This window comes from Ursus americanus, chromosome 4 (assembly GCF_024610735.1).
Source record: "Ursus americanus isolate L20-20 chromosome 4, mUrsAme1.1.p, whole genome shotgun sequence".
In the NCBI taxonomy this organism is placed as follows: domain Eukaryota; kingdom Metazoa; phylum Chordata; class Mammalia; order Carnivora; family Ursidae; genus Ursus; species Ursus americanus.
This window is the reverse complement of record NC_142130.1, coordinates 8,605,012-8,626,456: the sequence shown is the minus strand read 5'-3', so window position 1 is coordinate 8,626,456 and position 21,445 is coordinate 8,605,012. Positions and strand designations below refer to the sequence as shown.

At 41.2% G+C, this 21,445-nt stretch overlaps 1 protein-coding gene across 6 annotated transcripts in view; it reads left to right on the top strand.

The window, feature by feature from the left end:
* Nucleotides 1–21,445, top strand: part of MECOM (MDS1 and EVI1 complex locus) — a 545,991-nt gene that overhangs the window by 70,870 nt on the left and 453,676 nt on the right. The window lies entirely within an intron of this gene.

The following is a 21,445-nucleotide window of genomic DNA, read 5'->3' as shown; positions in this document are numbered from 1 at the left end:
AAAGATAAATTGGTAAAAACTGAAACCTGCTTAGAGGAGTTTTGGCCTTTGTTTATACAAAATCAAAACTCTACGTGAGTTTGTTCTCATGCTGTTGTTCAGCAGCCTCTGGTCTAGGTATAGAATAAAATGCAAAGTGTGGAGATGAACAGTTCTGAGTTTAAAGACATTGAGAAGAGACAGGGGCGAATAAAAGTGATTTCAAGGACAGTCATGGGAAACAGCCTTAGAAACCTTAATTTCCCTTCAGACACTGTATGGTAAAACAGAGACATTAAAGGTAGTTAGGTAGATGGATAGATTAAGCAAAGGGATAGATAGATGGATTTTTTTTTTTTTGGTACATGCATCAGAATTACAGCATAGTGATAAAGGTGGGAATCACTTGGTTTGACTAATGCAAGACAGGCCAGGCTAAGCCCAGAGTTCACTATACCGACTTGCTTTTCAGCCATAAATCAGTGGAGGTTGGTAGTGGAGAGAGTGGGGAATAATGCCATATTACATGGTATAAGATAGAATCATAAAATGCTAGAGCTGAGGGACCATTAGAGAATTTTTTTTTCCATCCATATCATTTTATGAATGAGGAAACAGAGGCCGTGAGAGGTAACACGGACTTCCTAGGACCAGCAGTGACGGATAAAGCTGAGGGAGGAATCTAGGCCACCATGGTACCTCCTTGGACTCTAGAGAAATGTAGAGATATGAGATGGCCCAATTTGGCCTACTGCCTGTCAATGAGATTTTAGGTCACTTCTTACAGATAAGAATCATGGTGCCATTCATCTTTCTAGCTCTCATGCAGCAAAGAAAGCTCTGTGTCTCTCTGGGAAGCTGACAGCCTAAGGTAATATCCAGGGCTTTCTCCTCCATCCTCATTTAATATTGAGTAAAAGAGAAAATAGTCGACAAGTTAATAATATGGAGTCTATTTTCTCCCCCCAAACTTGGAGGTTTTGAAGGAAAAACAGGGGGAAGGTCATTTATATTGGCAATTTCAAATGCTACCACACGGCCCTTTGACTAGAGTGTATTTTCTGAATTTTCATAGCTGAGAGCACATAATATGGTATACCTAAAAATCTAGGTATGGAGCCGTTGTACTTTTTCCCCCTCTAATTGGGCATTGTGGTTCTTAAAAGAAAAAAAAAAAGAACTCATGCATTTAATTTACCTAAAAGATGCCAAAATTTACTTTTCTGTAGAAAATGTACTACACTTTTCTACTCTGGGAGTCCAATGTTTTAAAATTAAAAGAAAAAAAACATATCATATATAAATATCAAAGAATACCTTCTTTGACTCAACTCTTGCTTGCCAATGTGCCCTTTTATGAGATAGGGTCATTTGTCATGTGGGAAAGCAGGATTAATTAACTGTGGAAAACGTACCTAATATGGAAACTGTGAGTTCTAAAATGTTTCCACATAAAATACAGGAAAAGAAGTATAGATGAGCCTAGAAATCAGTGTGACTTTTTTTTTTCTACAGAGGGCTTAAAAAAAAAATCTCTCCATCACACAAATCAAACAGCCTATTATACACACAGTCTTCCCATATGTCTGACACAGAAACAAGCGAGGAATGTGCTTCATTTCCACATAAATTGTGTGGTTTTGAAATTCAGTTCTCTTCACCCCTGAACTCTGGTGAACATGTCACTTATGTACCTAACAAGATGGCAGAACTTTTAATGGGAGGAATCATGAAAGGGGAGAGCCACATAATTTTGTAGCTCATGAAAGAATGAAAACAAAACAAAATAAAAATCTCACACAAAATCTCTATGGAAAAATGAAAAAAAAAAAAAACATTCCAAAAGGAATTGCCAAAGAAAGGTATATAAGCCACTGCAGCCTTGGGGAAGTCATTATCTATGAGCCAGCAAGCGGCTCTATGTTTTTATGCTGCTATTTACTCTGCTGTTTGATAAAATGAGTGCTTATGTTGAAAACTGCAATATTATACGGAAGATACAGCAACTACTTCAAAGATGAAAGATCCTCAACCTATTTGGGTGTCTTTATGCAATTTTATTTTGCCAAATGCAAATAAAGATTCTTTTCTATTCATTTACATCTGTTCATTTATAATTTTTTTCTGGTTTCTGCAACCACAATAAGGTTGGAAGAGCAACAGTTTTGAGTTGTTGTGCCAATTAAATTAACAAATTAATTTGGAAATGCGTGGAGCTTATACTTATCCCTGGCTACTTCCAGAGCTGAACTTTAAGGCCGGCATTTAATTTTGGTTAGCGGGATTCATGTAAAATGTGTTATTTTCCCCCAGTAGGTGAAAAATAGGCTTTGTAAATAAATAGAAAAATGCGTTTTCCAAAGAGAGAGGACGAGGAGATGGGCCTGGAAGGCTTTGTTTCACGAAGCAAAAGGCTATGATGGTATGCAATGTAATTCTTTGCAACCAGATCCATACAGTCTGCGAGTGGCATTAGAAGCTAGGTCTGTTGTCCTTATATTTTCCTCTTCAATGTTTTGTAGGCTCTGGAGTTGGGTCTTTGTGTGTTTCCAGCACAGGATGTTAAAAAGTTAAAAATAAGATTCAACAAATATTTGGATGTCTTCCCTCCCCTCTTTTTGTTCTGCAAGGTGTCAGATAACTGGTGTGACTGATTTTCCCAACCTTATTGCACTGACTGGTTGTTTGAATTGACCGATTCAACAGGTGATTGTGTATGGATGGTGTCTGTATGTGGGTTTACATGTGATAACAAGCCACCATTTCGTCAGCATTATCCATGCCACATATAATAATATCAAAATAATGTCAAAGAAATCTGTACTATGTTTGAGGTAAGAGAAGCAATTATCAGAAAGATGGGGGCAATCCCAAGTTTTTAAGTAAACACTGCTGAGTTAAAATACAGGACGGTCATTCCTCTGCTCTAGGAAATACTGGCTAGTCAAAGCAGAGGTAATTGCCTGGCAAAAAATAGATACTCAATAAATATTGGTCTCAGGCTGTGGAATGCTGATTCCACCTTTTACTGATTGCGAAACTTTGGACAATTAATTATCTAACCTCCTTTTGCCCCAGTTTCCATATCTGTAAAGTAAGGGATAATAATTGCACTTGTGTTACAAGGTTATTGTGAAAGTTAAATGAGTTAATACGTATAAGGTGCTTAGACCAAGAACAAGCATATAGTTTTCGATAAATGCTGTTTATCACTACCACTGCTTTGATTTCTTCTGCTCTTACCGCAGCAATGCCAACAACTGCTGGTGCCTGATAAATGAGAAGCTGTTTTTAAAACCCAGGGTACAGAGAGTGTTGTCAGCTGGTAATGCTTTAAGCACTGACCAAACTGAGTAATTTCACTTAATGTAACTGGTCAGAATGAGCTTTGGTGTGATGTAGACATAGAGATCCTAGTAAAACAGATAAACAAATGGAACTCAGCCTCCTGCCTGGTTAAGAGAAGAATCTAAATTGAAATGGTATGTTCTTTGGGGGATGTTACAAGGCAAATGCTTTTTGGGGGATCTAGTGAAACACAAGTAGAACCGAAAAATGGTAAATTAAAACTTTCTTACTAATGTGCTCTTCTTCAAGCCAGGTTTTATTAGCCTGAGCCTTAATAATATCAGAGTTCACCTATTCCTTAAGGAGGGTTGTGAAAATTAATGCTGGTGAAGTTTCCAGAGGTACAATAGCCATGCAAAATAGTATTTTATTTACATTACTTTGCAAATCTGTGCCCAGGGCTATAAATAAATTATGCTAACCAGATGGAAAACTAGTTTTTGGCGTTGGATGCTTTAAATATAAGGGTATGAGAGAAATAAAAGGAGAAATTCAAACACACAGTATGGTGTATGATGTCAAAATTAAAAAAAATAAATAGTATATTTATAAAATTCCATGTTTTCACAACACCTTCCCCCTGGGGATCAAATATTCACACTCCTACTTTACTTGCAGATAAATAGAGCAATATAGTTTTAAGACTACTTACTGATTAGACCAACATTGGGAAATTTTTGAAATGAAAATGTAAGAAAAATAGGAATTGAAGTAATTATTCTATGTGAGACTATTGGTTTTACTTAAACATTTTCTCTTGGCAAATACCATGGTGCATTGTTCATTGTACATATTCTTGCATAGGAATATAATAGGGAGAAGAAGGACCAAAAAAGTTAAAATTAGTGTGGGTTTGCGTACAAGGATACAAAACCCCCTGAGAATGTTCTTAACATTTTTTTTCTGTTTGGGAGAATTTAAAAAATTGATATTCCTAAACTGCTCTCAACAGATGTATTGAATATCAACCATTCATTTAACTAAGTACTGACCATGTACCAGAAACTATTCTAGGTGTTGTGGATTCATTAATGAACAAAGCAGAGAAAACTTCCTGTTCTCGTGAAGAAAAGGGTTGGGTAGGGATGGTATTCAAAATAGTTAACCTCTAGAGCCTAGGCACCAAACCAGTCAGACAGGACACTGGCAGGTGTAGATTTACAGGTGACTGTAGGTCTGATGATAACACCCGGCTCTCAGCCCTGGTGTTAGGGACTCGGGGCGTGGGGGGGGGGGCAGTTTGGGAAGGGAAGCCAGGATGAATATATATATCTCTTGCCTTCAAGAAGCTTATGGTTTAATAAAGGAAATGAACCATGTACACACATAAGTAAAATACAAAATAGAACGTCAAAAAATTTATTTTTATGGAATTATTTTCTGTGGAGTTTTGGAGAAATTAAATGCCAGCCTTATATTCTATCATCATCTGCTTCCATCCTTGAGTCTTCAACCTATTCCATTACCTACTCCATTCCCATGCATTAAACTTCAGGGGTAATGACATCAATCTCTGGGATAATAGAACCATACATTTGGTAATGATTCAGTATTTGGCCTCCAGGCAGATAAAGACACAAACTATAGAAGACAGATGGTCATTGCTCCCATTTTTAAAAGATTTCTAAGACTTCTAGCCCATAACCTCTATTGGACATCTCTTCCAATATTTAATAACATTCTTGTATTTATTACTGTCAAGAAGATACCTTTAAAAAATTTTTTTGGTCCATTTTCCCCATTTCATCTTATTTGATAACCATGGAAATGAGGATAACCAGTCAGCATCATGCTCCTAAGATCCTTTCAGACTTGGTTCTTTATCCCTTCCTGTGGGTGAAAAAGCTAGAATTTCTTTTGTCTTTTCCTCTTAGAATCTATTTTTCATTCTGTTAGTGCTTCTTACTGTTGTTCATTTCAGTTCATTTTCATTCTTTAACATGTAAATGCGAGGCTATGTGGAGTACTTCACGTGGCTCTCAGTATTACTAACTTGAAGAGAAAGAGTGACTTCGCAGTTGCTGAATGTTTTGCCAGTTGTTAAATCCCACTTCCTTTAGAAACAGACAGCAGTTTACCAGGAGCATATGCAAATTCAACAAGAATGTGCTCAATCCCCAGCCTTCGTCCTCTTCAGCCTTCTTAGGCTTTGCCTACACTTCCCTTCATTTTCTTCAGTCTGACTCAATAAACTTCATCTTTTTTCTCAAAAACCAACTCTTCATTTTTTTTTGTGATTTATTCTGAAGTTTATTGCTGTCTTTCAATGTTAGCTTTGCTTTCTAAAATGAGACTATCTCCTACGTCTTTATTTCAGCAACCAGTAACAAAACTTGCTTATGGGCTCGGGATCTCACTAGTATTATATTAAAGATATTAAATGATATTCAAGTGAATACGATTTAACTGACCTGCTAAGCAGCAATTCATAGAGTAAATGCATCTATATTGAGAATAGTTGGGTTCGAGGTGGCCAGAATTTGGCTAATTCTGATGACCCGAAAGTATCCATAACTGATCAATTTTTAAACAATTAGGCTATGGTAACATATTTGTCAAAAAATTTGATTTTTAAAATATTTGCTAATCTTAGATATTATCAAGCCATAATTGTGGACCTCAATTCTCAGTTTGTGCATCTTTAGAAGGAATAAATAGAGGAGATGGGGCTGATATGTACTGATCTAGGATGTGTGTGGAGATCTGACATATCACAGTCAATTAGACAGACAGACAGAGGGAGAGAACAGGTGTCAGTTGGTTATTTGGATTGCAAGTTTTGGGGAGTAGAATGTAGATGTGCAAGGAGCTTAGTTTATGGAATTGTGTGTGTTCTATTCCTGCATGTTCAGTGGCAGAATTATTATTGATTGCCTGATGTAGAAACAGAAGATGAGAAATACTTTCTTGAGGGGCGCCTGGGTGGCACAGCGGTTAAGTGTCTGCCTTTGGCTCAGGGTGTGGTCCCGGCGTTATGGGATCGAGTCCCACATCAGGCTCCTCCGCTATGAGCCTGCTTCTTCCTCTCCCACTCCCCCTGCTTGTTTTCCCTGTCTCGCTGGCTGTCTCTATCTCTGTCGAATAAATAAATAAAATCTTAAAAAAAAGAAATACTTTCTTGAAGGACAGGCACAGAAAAGAGTATTACTACTCTTACTACATTCATTAATTCATTTGTTCATTCATTCATTCGTTCATTCATTCACCCGTTCATTTAAGCTCTTCAAGGCATGCCAGGTACTTTGCTAGTACTTTATAATCTTTTAATCTTCTACTTTGTGATTAAAGAAACTGAGGCTCAATGACATTAAGAAAATTTCCCAAGGTTGTAGAACCAGCCAGCAGAGCTGGTTCATTTCCAATCTTGTGTGTATACTTTTCTCTGTGCCAAGCAACCTTCTTTTGTTCATTTGTTCTTTTGCTGCATGGGTGTATATCTGTAAATTATTTGTATTTCTTTTTATTTAAGTTTAGGGACTTGTGGTATTTAATTTTGTCATATACACCAGGTGAGCAGAATGACACCCCAAATAGACGTGCTGCAACTGCCAAATCATAAAGAAAATCCCAAGTGTTTAAATCACGAATGACAAGCCACAATAGGAGGAAGGCTCTAGGAAGGAACTTGCCTCCTCATGGCTGCTGCTTCTGATACCGCTGGTCGAATGATGACTGGGTTTCACTGAAAGCTGCTCCAGGATGGAGGGAATTTTGAGCCACAGGAGAAAGGATGGACCATCAGGGACTCGGGCTGGGTGGTGCAGAAGCACAGGAGGGGGAGGGTCGCTCCAGGGTGTGGGCTCCTGTGAAGCCCAGAATGTTGTCTGGTCATGCTCAGCACTCCGTAAGGATACATAGTGCACAGTTTTATAGGATAAACTAAACTAGAAATGGCAGTTTTTTCTTTCAGGCTCCCGTCCTCGAAAGCTTCCTCCCATTTCCCATTTCCCCATGACTCTCCCCCGCATTCATATTTCTGTTCTCCCCTTTTCATTGTTTTTTCCCTGTCTTTCTCCCCTTAACCTTTTTGGACCTTAATTCATGTTGCCCTCTTCTTTTTTGTTTTGATTTTGTTTTATCTCTACTCCCCCCCCCCACTTCCCCATCTACCCCTCCCCCCTTTCCCCCATTTCTTCGCCCTTAGTCCAGTTGATATTGTCTGCAAAGAGCTGTCTCCGTCCCTTGACCTCACAAGAAGCTCTCTGATGAAACGCTTAAGAAAAACAAGGTATTATGTATTATCCTACACATTCTGCAATCACCCTGGCAATTTAGTAACTACAGTCCAATTTAAACCAGGCCTCAAGGCAACAAAAATTGCACCAAATGCCAACTAATTTACCAAACTTAGAGAAGGAATATTTGGGAGGCTCTTGCCTTCAAGCCATCTGATTCATATTATTGACTCATTTAGAAAACAGAAAGTGAACAGAGACAAGTTTTTAAGGAGTTTGGTTTCATGCAAATGACTTGCAATTGCAGCCCATTATTTTTATACCACGACTTCATTAGTCATATCCCTGTCAGACCTGTGACCAGTGTCAAATGTTTTCAAAAAGCACACCAGGACAAGCATGGAACTCATCAGCCCGTGTCAAAGGTCGCTCTCATTAAGGAGTCAAAATGAAAACTTTCAGTGTCCCTAACACATCGCATAGCTCTCGCTGGTGCTCCCACCCCCACTCCTGAAACCCGGGGCGGCTAAGCACCTCCAGCTCCCCAGACATTCAAATAAGATCAAGATGACAGGGCCAGAAAATGAATAGGGTTCTTACTCGGCTGGACTTCATAATCTGGTACTGATTGAAACAACCAGAAAGCTGTTTGCCAGGTCTTATAGCACCATTTCCTGAGGTTAAACATAACATCTCGAAATGAAGCAATTAGGGATTTCTCTAAAACAGAAGTCTTCAGTAATTAAAAAGGAAAAAAAAGGGGCAGAAAGGAAAAAAGAAGAAAATAAAGACTATCAGAGGAGGTGCTGATTAGGTCCATTAGGTAGGGTTTGATGGGGAGGCAATTTGCTTTTTTTTTTTTTTTTTTTTTTGCCACCTGGGAGGTCAACTTTTGATTGTGGAAGCAGTAGGTAAAAAGAAGTTATCTATAAGGGGCTGTGAGATGGATTTTAAGGGACTTGAGGCCCAGAGACAGTGAGAATAAAACAGTCTTTCCTGAGACTCAGTTTCAGAATATGAGAAGAACAGTGATTTGATGCTGCTTTTGTGTTTTGTTCTGAATCATTCCGGCTTTTCTTAAGAGCTGTCCACTGAAGGAGCGTAACCACTGCTGTCATGCTCTGTGAAACTTCCAAAGAAGTCTCTGGGCGGTGGGCTCCCCTTCCCCCGCTTCAGAATTGTCTTTATGCTACACCGGGGTTGGATTTGGGTTCCGGGAAGCCTTAAAACATGGGTTACATCCTGCATCGCCATGTTTGGCTGGCTCCAGTAGCTTCAACATTGACAAACAGGTATTTGCAACATCACATGGGGTGAATGTCACGGAAGTCTCTAGTTGTCAATATGACATTTTGCAAAATCAAAACAAAACAAAACACAATTTAACAATAGGAAATGTCAAATTGTGATGACTCTATATTGATTTCTAGAGAACACACAATCTGCTCTTAAATTTAGAAGTCATTTGGGACAACTTGATCTAATTCTGCGGTAATGTCCGTGACTTTCACTCTGCTTACTTACTCACTAACTTAATTAATTACTCACACTTGAATGAGAGTCTCCCCTGCCTTTTCAGGAAAACAGGTACAATGCAAAAGCACTTCCCCTTGTCCTTGCTTTCCAACATCTTGGTTATAAATCTTCTTGGACCCCCCTTCGATAAGTTTGATGCTGGGGTGCTTTTAGGGTAACTGGAGATGAGCATTTTATTTCGTGTGTTTATTTGTAGATATTTGGTATTTGGGTACCTTCAGGGTGAGCTAAAGGAAGAAGGAGCGCGGTTTTGAGTGGTCTACGACATGCATCTCTGGATTTTGTGATGTGACAGCAGCAGTCTTATGTTTGCAACTCAAATAAAAATATACACGTCCCAAACCGGAAGCGTGGTTTTAAGCCACCACATTGACTCTAAAGTCCATTCATCAATTTATGTGCCACGGAGTGTAAGCACAGATTTCTGCTAATAAAGTGGCGAGCCTCCCGCACAGAGGATAGTGCCAGACATTGCCTATAAAACGAGATTCTGATGCTGGACTCCAGCTTAACATCCTTGTGGGTCACTTGTGAGTCTGTAAGTTGCTCACTGTGGGCTCCGTGCCCGGGGCTTGGCAGAGAGGGACACTTGGAATTAACAATCGGGGCGTGGGGATTTTTGTGGAAGCCCCTATGGGGCTGTAGGAGATGGATATAAAAGGTGAGATGAGATGGCTCTGTTGTGTAAACACGCCTTCAGATATTGTGTGGCATTGCTGTCTGTGCCTGTCTAGCCGAGTCTTCACCTCCTTCTCTCCAGGCTGCTGTTTGCAGACCAGCTGCTCTGGGACGTCACTGAACCTTACCTGTGGATAGCGGTGGAATATCATGTAGAGTCAAAGGCTCCCTAACATTTTTATCTGGGCCCCGCCAGGAAGAAAGTAAGGGCTTGCTTTCGCTCCTGCTTAGTGCTTTCTTGTCTCTCTGGGAAGTTCACGATAACGGTTTACTCTTTGGGTTCTGGGGCTCAGCCCTACACCTGTGGCCTGTGGGTTTCCCAACAGTGAAGCATCAAAGCATCGTATCCTTGCTACGAGTCTGGGATCGGTGCCCTTGGCCTCGGGGCTCCCTCTCACCGCGTCAGGAAGCAGGAGGGCTGGAGAGATAGCGCTGGAGCTTTCTTTCATGGCCCCAGCTCCCAAACTCTAATCACCTTCTGCTGTGGGAAAGAGATGAGATGAGGCCTAAAAACAGATCATTGTCCGCCTCCTAGATTAATGCAGAGAAAGCGGTATTGTCTGTTGAATGGATAAATCTTCCTGCTGTCACTCAAAACCTAAATTCAACGCTACTTCATTTCTAAGAGGCTTATCTTCCTTGAATAGACCCTTGCAGCTCAAGTAAGAGGCGATGTAATGAAGCGTGTTTTTTCTTAAGTGAGAAACCTGCTGCAGAGGGGAGAGGAGGCTGTGCAGCTGTTCTGAAGGGGCTCTGCAGACTCTCGAGAGACTCGCCATTTATCTGGTCTTGCGGGACATCAATGATAGAAGATCAAGTTCAAAATCTGCCAGAGCGGCTCCAAAGGCCTTCTTCATCTGTTAATTAAATAATGGTTATTAACATACAATGTCCTGCAGCTGGGACTCGTCTCCGACGTTGCAGGAAAAAGATGGCCGGAGCTTTCAACGCTTCCCCTTCGGTCTGGGTTTAGTAGGAGGCAAACATCTTGGGAAACAGCAGTGGTTTTACCCAAATCTGAAAGTTAATACTGAGGCTGTAAGATGGGGTCAAAGGAAAACACGACCAGACAGGTGGGTGTCAGGCAGATGGGTGCTGGAATCGTTGAAGAGACCATTGAGATCTTTGTACCCTTTTGTGTGTGCTCGTAATTAATTCAGCGGTCCCCACAATGTGGGCTCACTGACTTCTTCTGGAAAGTTAAATACATGCAACACACACATACAATTACTCTAAATAATTGCTTATTTACTTTGGTCCAACTCAGGCTACTGTATTACGCTGAAGTTTAATTTGAACTTTGGAATAGATGTCAAGATTTTCATCGCTGCAATAAATTTTACTGGATAAGGATAATTTTAGCAGCATTTCATCATCCACAAGCTTGAGTTTGTGTGTACAGGTTACAAAATTACATTTAAATATGTCTTGCTTTATTAGCCTGGGTGTAGTTAAAAGGCACCACTTTAAGCTTACAGCTACAAAAAGGCCGTAGCCCTCCAGAAAAAAAGTGGTGTGGAAAGGTGTGAAAGCCTAAAAAAATTACTGTGCTCCATGGTAATTTCTTGAAGTATCTTGAGTCGTATCACTGCAGTAGTTCGGATGAGTTTTTTAATTTCCATTGGGTAACTGAGCTTCAAGAAAATATTGACAGTAAAATAATTTTAAAAACTTCTATTTTGTGATTTCTAGTTCATATCCTATACCTTTCAGTTTTATAAAAGCAATTATTTTATACTTGTTAGTAGGCAACTCTTGTAATTTAGACTGCCCTTAATTTATGGCAGCTAATTGTCTAAGCCCTTGATATTGATGACAACAAAAACAACATTAGAAAACAATAACCCTCCTTTCTTTGTACCAAACATCAGCTCTGATTATTCTCCCTCACACTGCAACTTTGACTATTCGCCCTAATTTGACTAAGGAATGCATATCTATTGATGTTGACTAATAATCTCCAACACTGAATTTAGTCATTCACTTTGACTTTTTCTGCAGCTGAAACTATCATTTAGGTGGTAAACGACAGGTCCTATTACCTGGCGTGGAGTTGACTTCTCCTGTCTTCTCTAAGGCCTTCGTAGAAATAACAAGCTGAGAAATTTCCAGAAGATGTACAACAGAATGGGGAGGAAGTGGAAAGTACACAGAAAATACGCAAATTAGTCTGCATGTTGCTGAGAGTTGCAGAGATTTCAAAGATCCTGAATCTATACACTGAACCCTCGGTTGCCTTCTGGGAGCTTCAAAGCACAGTCTCATGGTTCTTTCATTCATAGGGCCTAATGCTATGGGGTTGGTCTTTTGTGAACCCTCCTGTTTGCAGTTCAGTGACGGTGAGCCATGGAAAAGCCAACTTTTTGGAGCCCCTCTTAGCTAGTGATCATGTAGGCTCACTTAAGTTCATGATGGGCTGAAGGGAAGACTGTTGGACGGCTGGTGTAAATCATGGTTTATTCATGGAGTAGCATTGTCTTTTTACCCAAAAAGCAGCACATGATCTGTTTTTCAGTGCTAGGACTCTAATGAGATTATAGCTTTTGAAGTACTTACTATGTCCTGGGCACCGTACTAAGCTTTTTCTCTCCATCGACTCATTTTAGCCGCACAATAAGTCTGTGAAATAAATTACCATTATTTTCCTCCTATCTTGTTAACAGATGAGGAACCCGGGGCCGAGAAATATTAATTAACTTGCTTAGAGGCACACAGCTAAGAAGTGGTAGAACCAGAATTCAAACCCACAAAATCTGGCTCCAGAGTTCATGCTTTTAACCCTATACGAAGGTGTAACTAAAGAAGCTTTAGGAAGCGAAGAAATTCAGACCCTTAGTTCTTCTATCTTGACCAGGATAACGCTGTGTCTGCACACGTTCACACTGGTTATTCGATATTATGTTAACTCCAAATCCCTAAGCTCGTGGATGGCATTTATCACCCTTCATGTGTGTGTGCGTGTGTGTGTGTACGTGTGCACATGTGTGTGCGTGTTAGATGCGACTCTGGGAAAACGCACAGTGGTTCCTGAGCATGGACCATGGTTGAAGCACCTAACCTTTCTGAGTTTCAGTAGAGTAAGTGAGTGCATACCCAACTGTTGTCCCGAGAAATGCATTTTAAATGTCTGCCGCAGTGCTTGGAACAGAGTATACCTATGTATGGGAGGTGATGCAAAGGGTTGAGGTTTAACCACATAGTTAAGTAATTCATGCCTTGCCATTAGAGAATTCGTTTGTTTGTGGTAGAACATCATAAAGTCGAGGAAGGCTATGTTTAATCGTGAAGTATGCATAACCTCCCTTACTCTGACTGAGTGAAAATTCTAATACCTTTTTTTTTGATATGCTGTGCTGTACCAAGACTGCTCTGGGAGCTGGGGTGCATTTCATCTTGAACCATGAATTGCAAAGATTTTTATTGTCTTCTGTCACAAACACAGCGTCCTTTTATTGTGGTTTTTGATGCGTTAAATATGTTTTTATGGGCCCCTATGTCTATTGTGCCTAGCATACTGTTGGTACTTAATAAACGTTAAATAATAATAATATATGTGCATATGAGATTTGTGGAAAGAAATGACATACTGTTTTAGGGATCTGAGATCGTTCTTCTGGTGCCTGGGGAAAACATACAGATGAGCATATTGCTGGGAATAGATTAGAAGGAGCCATCAATAGCGATGTCATCTCCCTAAAATATGATGTGGCTCTGTCAGCACAAGTCATAAACCCCATCTCCTTCCTTACATCACTGTAGAAGTCTAATGTAGAGAGTTGAATTTCTGGATTAATAAAAACGAGTCTACAGGCACCTTAGAATTTTGCAAATTAACAAATGATGCTGTCTTTTCTTGCACATCAGTAAATGTGTACAGTTTGCAGGGAAATGCCAGGGTGAACTGGATGGTTTCTTCTTAACTCTTTAGGGAACCTATCTGAGGTGGTTTTGTGGGTGTTCTGCTTTATTCCCCAGGACGAAGATATTCCCAGATACCGTCTTTCCAGGGACTATTTCCCCCTTAACCGATATCTTTGTCAGTAAGGAGACACCTGCATCCGCACACTTCCACCAAGTCGAACTACACACCACTTCACCAGATCCCTTCCTTTTCGAGCTGGATGTAGCCCAGAATATCAGCTCTCCACGTTGTGCCAAAAATCCTTCCAAGTCCAGGGCAGAGGTGTTTGTGTAAGATAAAAACGGGACAATGTGGCATCCCAGACGGCTCATCTGTTTACATGTGTCATTTGGCTCTGCCCTGATATTAGCTCATTAGCAAAGAAGGCAGGAAGAAGTGTAATCAAGACTTTGTGATTCATCACGTCTGTTCCCCTTTTGGGTACAATGTTGGTTTTCTCTGCCAGTCCTCCAAGAGTCTGTTTTTTTTTTTTCTTCAGTCTCTCGGGGAAGAGTTTAAATACATTCAATATATTCCTCCCCCTGCCCCACCTCGCCCCCAGGACATACCTTCCCTGCTGAAAGATGAATGGGTTAGATTTAGAAAGCGAGTCCCTGCTTTTAGTTGTTCTTTTAAAAAATATATGTATCTTTTGCTTTCAGAAAACATATTTTGATGGAGCCAATATTAAGGTGAAGCTTTCTTATGGGCTGTGAGAATGAGGGTCTTTAATTTTTTTATGTTCAAAGGTTCTTTTTGAGAGGTTTTGTGAGGACGTAATTTATGGGTAGTAACAGGTATATTTTCCCTTTAGCGCAAAGGCCAAGTGTAAGTTTTTCGCAAGTTAAAAAGGATCTGTTCCTTTATTTTTGACCTTGATTTTTTCGCGATATTCTGCATTGCCCCTGCTTTGGTTGTATTATTCCCTGAGCCATCCAATTACCATTTCTATCAGCGCTTCGGAAAGATTATGCTTTTTGGGTGTTCTGTAGATGTCTTTCCAGTGGCTTCACTTGATGAATGTGACAAGTTTTGTGTTTTCTCCCTCCCCTCATTGAATTGAAAAGTTTTTTTGATAAATACAGGCCAATAAGTGCCCAAAGGCAGTGTTTCAATGGCTGCTAAGTCTTTCAAGGTTAGGACTTAACCTCCGTTCTCCCTAATTCAACTCGGACCTTCAGTCTGAAGACAATCAAGAGTATCAGATGGTACTTAAACAATGAAGGACTTCTGATCTTCAGGTACTGCCTCTGGGCAATAGGATTGCAAATTCTTTGTGCGAAGAAAGTCGGGTTTGCTCTAAAGTACTGTCACAAAAAGTGAAATTACCATTTGCTTGGAATGATGCCATTCATCATTGTCAGAACACTAAGCATTGTAAGTAGCTAGGCCTCTCCAAATTAATGCCTTGTTTTGCATCGACTAAATTTCCCAAATCCTCGAGGATGGGTCATACAAAACTCATCTCACCGTTTTAATTTATCAATCCAGTGTGAGGTCCGTGAAAGGGAGCTTCATTCAGTCTTAGCCTTTTTATTTACAGTCTAATTCTAAAAGAAAAGGAAATAAGATATGAAAATAAGTTGGAAAATAAGATAAATCTCTCAGTGAAATCACCAGATCTACTCAGTCCTGTAGCAAAACCTCCATAATTCATTTGTAGGTCAGCTCAAGGGATTAGCCATGACGTATTTGGAAATTCATTTATTTTTATTTTATTTTGCTGTTTCTTATGCATAAGGGTAATGCTGTCCCCAAGGCTTTTCAGGTAGCCCTCAAATCTTGACAACATTTGCTGTCTCTGAGGCCTAAGCCAAAATTAATTTTCAAATAAACAGCATAAAAATGTATGGAGTTGTATAAATTTGAATACAAAATGCATTTGTTTTGTTTGCTTACATACATACATACATACTGTCTGTTCAGCCAAAAACCATAATATGACATTGAAATTAATGGCCATATGCACATCATGAAAGTCAAAAAAGTTTTTCTTTGAGTTAAAAATACAGAACATGCACCATTTTATTTCCTTTCCATCTCAATGTGCTCTTTAACATTTTTCAGAGGATGTTTTTAATTGTTAATTTTTCCTAGAAGGAAATAAAAAAGGCTTCCATAGGAAAAAACTTACACTTTGGAACCGGTATGGCTTTCATTAGTTCAAAAGATTGTGTTGTCTTGGGAGATGCAAAGGTATTCTCTCCCAGAAAGTTAAAAAAAAAAAAAAAAAGGTAAAGCACCGTAGAATTAAATGGGATGAGATCTGCCAAGATTTATGTCGGGGCTTTCTCTTTTTCTTTCTTTCTTTTCTTTTTTTTTTTTTTTTGGTGGCCATAAGGCAAAGAAAAAAGGATTCTGGCTAGGCAAAGACAGTCTGGGAGGTCGGTGGTCCCTGATGCCGAAGTCAGATACCTGCGTGTTCTTGTCTCCTGATGACCGGCCCCCTGGGAGCCTGAAATATCACGAATGCCATCATTTCTCCCTCTCCGAGACTCACGTCCTCACACGGTTTTTAAATATACTTCCACAAGGGGGCTTTGTGTACATTTGCAAATTTTTTGTTTATATGTTTCTTAAAAATATTAAGAAAGGAACTTCTGCGGAACAAGACATAGAAGTTCCATTCTTCGGCCTTTGGAAATCTTTATTATACAGAAAACAAAACCAGCTCCTCCCTCCTGCCTTGTGGCCTCTCATCTGGAAGAGGTCTGTGAAAGCAGAGGCGAGACGAGAAGGCTTGGAAGCCGGAGCTGGTGTCCAGGCCTGCGAGCCTTGCCCCAGGGCGTGGGCCCTTCGGCTCCAACTCAGCTCCTGGCATGAATGCTTCGACACTGTCCACTTTTGATTGCCCCGCCGAAAATGGCTGTATCTGTGATTGCTTTTTTTTTTCTTCCTAATTTAACCCATGTTCTAGTTTTCTTCTGCGATTTTGGCTGAATGCACCTTCCTTGTTTTCCAAATAATGATGGCATCTCTGAATACAGCCATTTTCACAGTTGTGCATGGTTTAACTGTCTAAAATATGTAAGAAATATGAAGTACTATGGCAATTAATAACTTTAGAAAACAAGACCAAATGGCTCTGTCTCTGTATGTTTTTGTTAGGGCACCGTGGAAAGAGCCCTGGGTTGAGAGTCTGCAGACTGGAGTTTGAGCCCCCGCCCTGCCACCAGCGAGCTAGGTTTACTAGGAAAATATTTTCTTACTTCTGTTTCTCAATTTCTTCAATGGTGATGATTTTCAAGCGCCTTCCTGTATCTGCCATTCCATGAAAATTGGGTTGCTTTATTCCTCTCCTGCTGCTATTTAGGGCAACAGTACCAAATATAAATACTTTCACTGCGAACATTATGAACACAGAGGAGACTGTGTATGTAGTGGGACATGACACTGAACTTCGGATTGAGAGAGTCTGTGATAAGAATCTACATCCTGTCATGCGCTGACAGTGGGAGTGCGGGTGGTAGGAAAATGGTCAGGTCTTCCCTGAGCCTCAGTTTACTTCTTGTAAAGTGGGGAGTTGACTAGAACTTTTTCTAAGGTTCTTTCTAGATGTATGTTTCTAGGATTTGAAGTACTTGAGCATTGGACTGATAAAAAAGGCACTTTTTATTAGTGTTTGTGTCTCTGAAAAGTGACCGAGGCCCCGTCTTGGTTGGGATGTTGACTCTCCTGATTCACGCTGTGTTATTTATCGTGGTGGCCAGATGAACCTGAAAACTGAGGCAAAGAAGCAAGACACAGGTGAGAGGACCACTTGGATCCGGGTCCCATATGAGATAGCTGAATGCAGAGACGTTGAGCTGATTTCAGGGCAGGCCAGGATGAGGAGGCAGAGCTGGCTTCTAATGTAGCTCAGGGTTTAAGTCCCTTTTCCTTGCCACGTTGGACACAGACTGAAGAAACGCAGTGTATAGAAGTTGTACCCCTTGGTGTGATTGGCCAGGTTTGCACCTGCATAGTGGACAAGGGGAAGGGATATAGGAGGATTTTGAGTCCAAGCTGGAAAGAAGGTGGACCACGGCGGGGGCCTGGGTCCATCTCCTGAGCAGCTGGGGTGAGCTGTGGGCTGGCTGCATGTGGAGCGGGGTCCACATGAGCATCTGGCTCTTTCCCTGGTGGAGGCTCGTCATTAAACTTCCATCCCATATTCTCATCTGTAAAATGGGGGATATAACAGTAGCATTGATGGAAGTTAGAAGAGGTAAAGAACCTTGCATGGTGCCTGGCAATTAGTAGCTGTCAGCAAATTGTTATTTTAAAGCTGGGCTGATGCCCAGTGCGGAGGGGGCACCTGGGAAAATGCTCCCTGAAGCTCCCAGCAGTAGGGGGGTGGGGAGGGGTGGGGATGTAGGAAGGACCTTGTGGTGGAGGCTGGATGTACCAGGCTCTGCCACCAGGCACACGTCCGGACCCATCTTTCCCCAGTCTATGTGTCTTTGCCTTCTGAAATCCTTCCCCCATCTACTTGTGGCATGCACATCAGAGGTGACCGAATCTCCCTGACTCTCCCCTTCTGGTCCCACGTTGGAGAACACAAGCACCTTATAGATATTTCTAATGACGAGATTCTAACCCTCTGCCCAAAACCCATCTATGAAAGCAAGGCAAGGAGTCCTGACCCAAGGTACCCACCGGGAGCTCTATTCCTGTTTGCTCCTTGCAAACTAGTGGGATTTTGAACAACGCTGTCATTGGGAAGCCAGGATTCTTTGGGGCCTGGGTAACCCCAAATAGCTAAAGGACGGAAGCTGTGGCTGGTCCGTAGCTCTGACGTCAGGCCAGTGTTTTCATAGCTACCAGCTCCCCCAGGAAGTGGAGCCTGCCAAGGCCAGCAGCTACATTGGGAGAGCAAAACCATGGCAGTCAGATGGCCAGAGATGGGGAGCGTGGTGGCCAGAAGAGGGTGATAATGGAGGAGAGGGGGCAGCTGGGCAATGAACTTGCTCAGTTCACCGCATGCTGGGCTGACTGCTACCCCTTGCTGCCCCTCAGGCTGCATAGCGGCCTTCCAATGCCACGTTTTAGACACACCTAAGTGGGTAGGCCTATGGTCAGATTCATTGAGCAAATATTTGACAAAGGCCCACACTACCCCTGGTGTTAGCCCAGGTGGGCTCCCCTTTCTTCCTCTATGCAACGGGGACAATTGTGTGTACCTCGTGGGGTGGTTGGAAGGATCGTGTGAAAATCAAACACTTAAAGTGAGAGGCACATAAAAGATGCTCAATAAACACATTCCCTTTGCTCTACCCATTCTTCTGTACCAACCTGTATCCAAGGTCTTTGTCATACTAATTTCTAGCAGAGTTCTCCTGTCTACAGGTGAAATTTCTCCAGGGACTGGGAGTGGGGTGGGCTGCATGCGTGTCCACGTGTGATTCCAAAGTTGATTTGTGTCGTTTTCAGATGAGGTGATAAGCACGTGGAGTGAAGAGAGTTTCTTATATTAAACCTTATTATATCAACCCTTTTAGTTTTCAGAGGAAAAAAATGGGAGTATTTGACAATCTGATTAATTTAAATAGAAAACTTGTTGGACTTATATGGGCAATGGTCTTTTTAATGTAAGTAGCTCTTGGTAAGGGGTTTTTAGCAGACGCTTCAGTTACTGTCCTCTCGTTTGGCTAACCTAAGACTGTGGAAAGCTGGATGATGTGCAATACATCTATCTATCTATTTATCTATCTATCATCTATCTATCTATAGTGTATAATATATATAGTGTATTATATATATATAGAGAGAGAGGGAGAGAAATATATATAGTGTATTATATATGGGGGGGGAGAGAGAGAGTGTAGAATTTGGAAATATATTTCTTTTCTTTAATTTAATTTTTACAAGATTTTATTTATCAGAGAGAGAGCATGACCCGGGGGTGGGGCGTGGGCGGAGGGAGAGGGTGAAGCAGACTCCCAGCTGAGCAGGAAGCCGGAAGCAGGGCTTGATCCCAGGACCTTGAGACAATGGCCTGAGCTGAAGGCAGATGCTTAACTGACTGAGCCACCCAGGCACCCCTGGAAATGTATTTCTGACATATATCGCTTACTTATGTTTTGTATCCCAATAAGCATTATGTGCACTGGTTTTCCTTAACAGAGTTTTAATTGCTCTTTTCCTATAGTCTGATTCTCTACTCTGTTAATTTTAAGCAAGCATAGATCAGGAGAATTAACCTCAAGACTAGCTTTCTTAATGTTTAACTCTCAAACATTGGTTGAGTCTTGGCTGTTTTATGTGGATAACATTTTGGTTCGGTTTGGTTTGGTTTATGAACACAGTAGATATCTTGTGCATTTGAGTTGCCTTAGCAGTTGTTTTTCTTTATTTCTCTCTTTTTCTTTCTTTATTTGTCTCTTTCTTTCTCTCTCTCTTTCTTTCGATCCTATGGCCAGGATCATTGCAATTTACTCCTCAGCTTTTCTTCAATTTTTCTAATGCTACTAGTTACTTCTCTTTTTTGGTAAAGCTACATTTCTTTTTCTTTTGAAATAATTGAATAGTTCATCCCAGATAAGACACATTTTTGTGCATTTTGGTAACCAGTTTTAAGTGAACAACTTTGATTTTAGATGGGGCTCTTGGCCAGTCTTTTGTTTTTCTGGGCCACTCCAAAGAGGAAAGGGGGGGGCATGGAAAGAGGGAGAGGTGTTCTGAATGCCCAGAAGAGGGCCTGTCCTTGACATTGAATGACTTGAATGCCTATGGTAACTGTGAGTAATTCTGGTTAATCTTGTGCTAGGAGGACAGTTCTGAGAACTGACTCAACCTCCTTTTCTTTCATTTTGCCCTAAAAACACCTGCATCTCTTACAGCAATCTATGAATCACTATGTCTGTTGTCCACTTATTGTCCTGTCCAGTGCCCTTCACACTGGAACTAATCAACTGCCTTGAATGAAGCATGACTTGCAAGCCGAATTCTGAGAAGCCCGTGAAGTATTCAGGAAGGAGGGGGAGCAATCTTTCAGTATGATTTGCTCCACATTCCAAATGTGCCTCCAGATGTAGACTGGATGGCCAAGAGGTCAAACAACGCACATTTTCGATTGATCTGCCTTGACCATTTTTGAGTTACTTGTTCTTGAAAGATGTTTTCAAGGAAGTGGAGTATCCAAACATGGGGTATGTCAATCCCTAAATCTTCTGTTGTTCAGGCTGTGAGTTTGAATGGATAACCTGCTGCTGTAGTGTTTGAAGACAGAGCAGGCTGGCGGCAGTTGCCAATGACGGTAGTTTTGTCCTGAGCATTGTGCACCTGGTCACCACCCATGCCTGCTCGCGCAGCTGCAGGAGCAGGGGGCCAGGGCAGGACTGCTGTGCGCTGGGTGATCTCTTGTGCTGGCTACCTTTGGATTCTAGCTTGTCTGACAGGGTGCCTCCTCTGCTGGAACAAAAGAACAGTAGTTGCCGCCAAGAACAGGCAGGGACTTAGAATTTAGTCCCTTTCAAAGCCATCATCTCTTCTTCCTTATCAGGAGGCCTGTGGAATAAGCATGGCTCCTAGAGTGTTGGAGGAGCCCTTTCTGTGTACATTGAAATCCCTAGTCCTTCCAAGCATAGCTCCTTTCTGGAAAGCGTGGTGTTTCTGGAAGCATCCATCATCTCCAAGTCTTTGTGAGTAGGACAAATAGGTATCTTCCAGGAGGCAGAGTGGTTAAGGTACCAGACTCATGTTGTTACACAGCTAAACAGCAACTCATGTGGTGGAAATACTTCAAATGACAACCTGTTTTTGGGAATAAGCTTCCCCAGCACAGTGAACTGTAAGTGTTTCTGCTGGGTTGTCCCTGCCTCACTTCCCTAGCCAAACACAAAGGCAG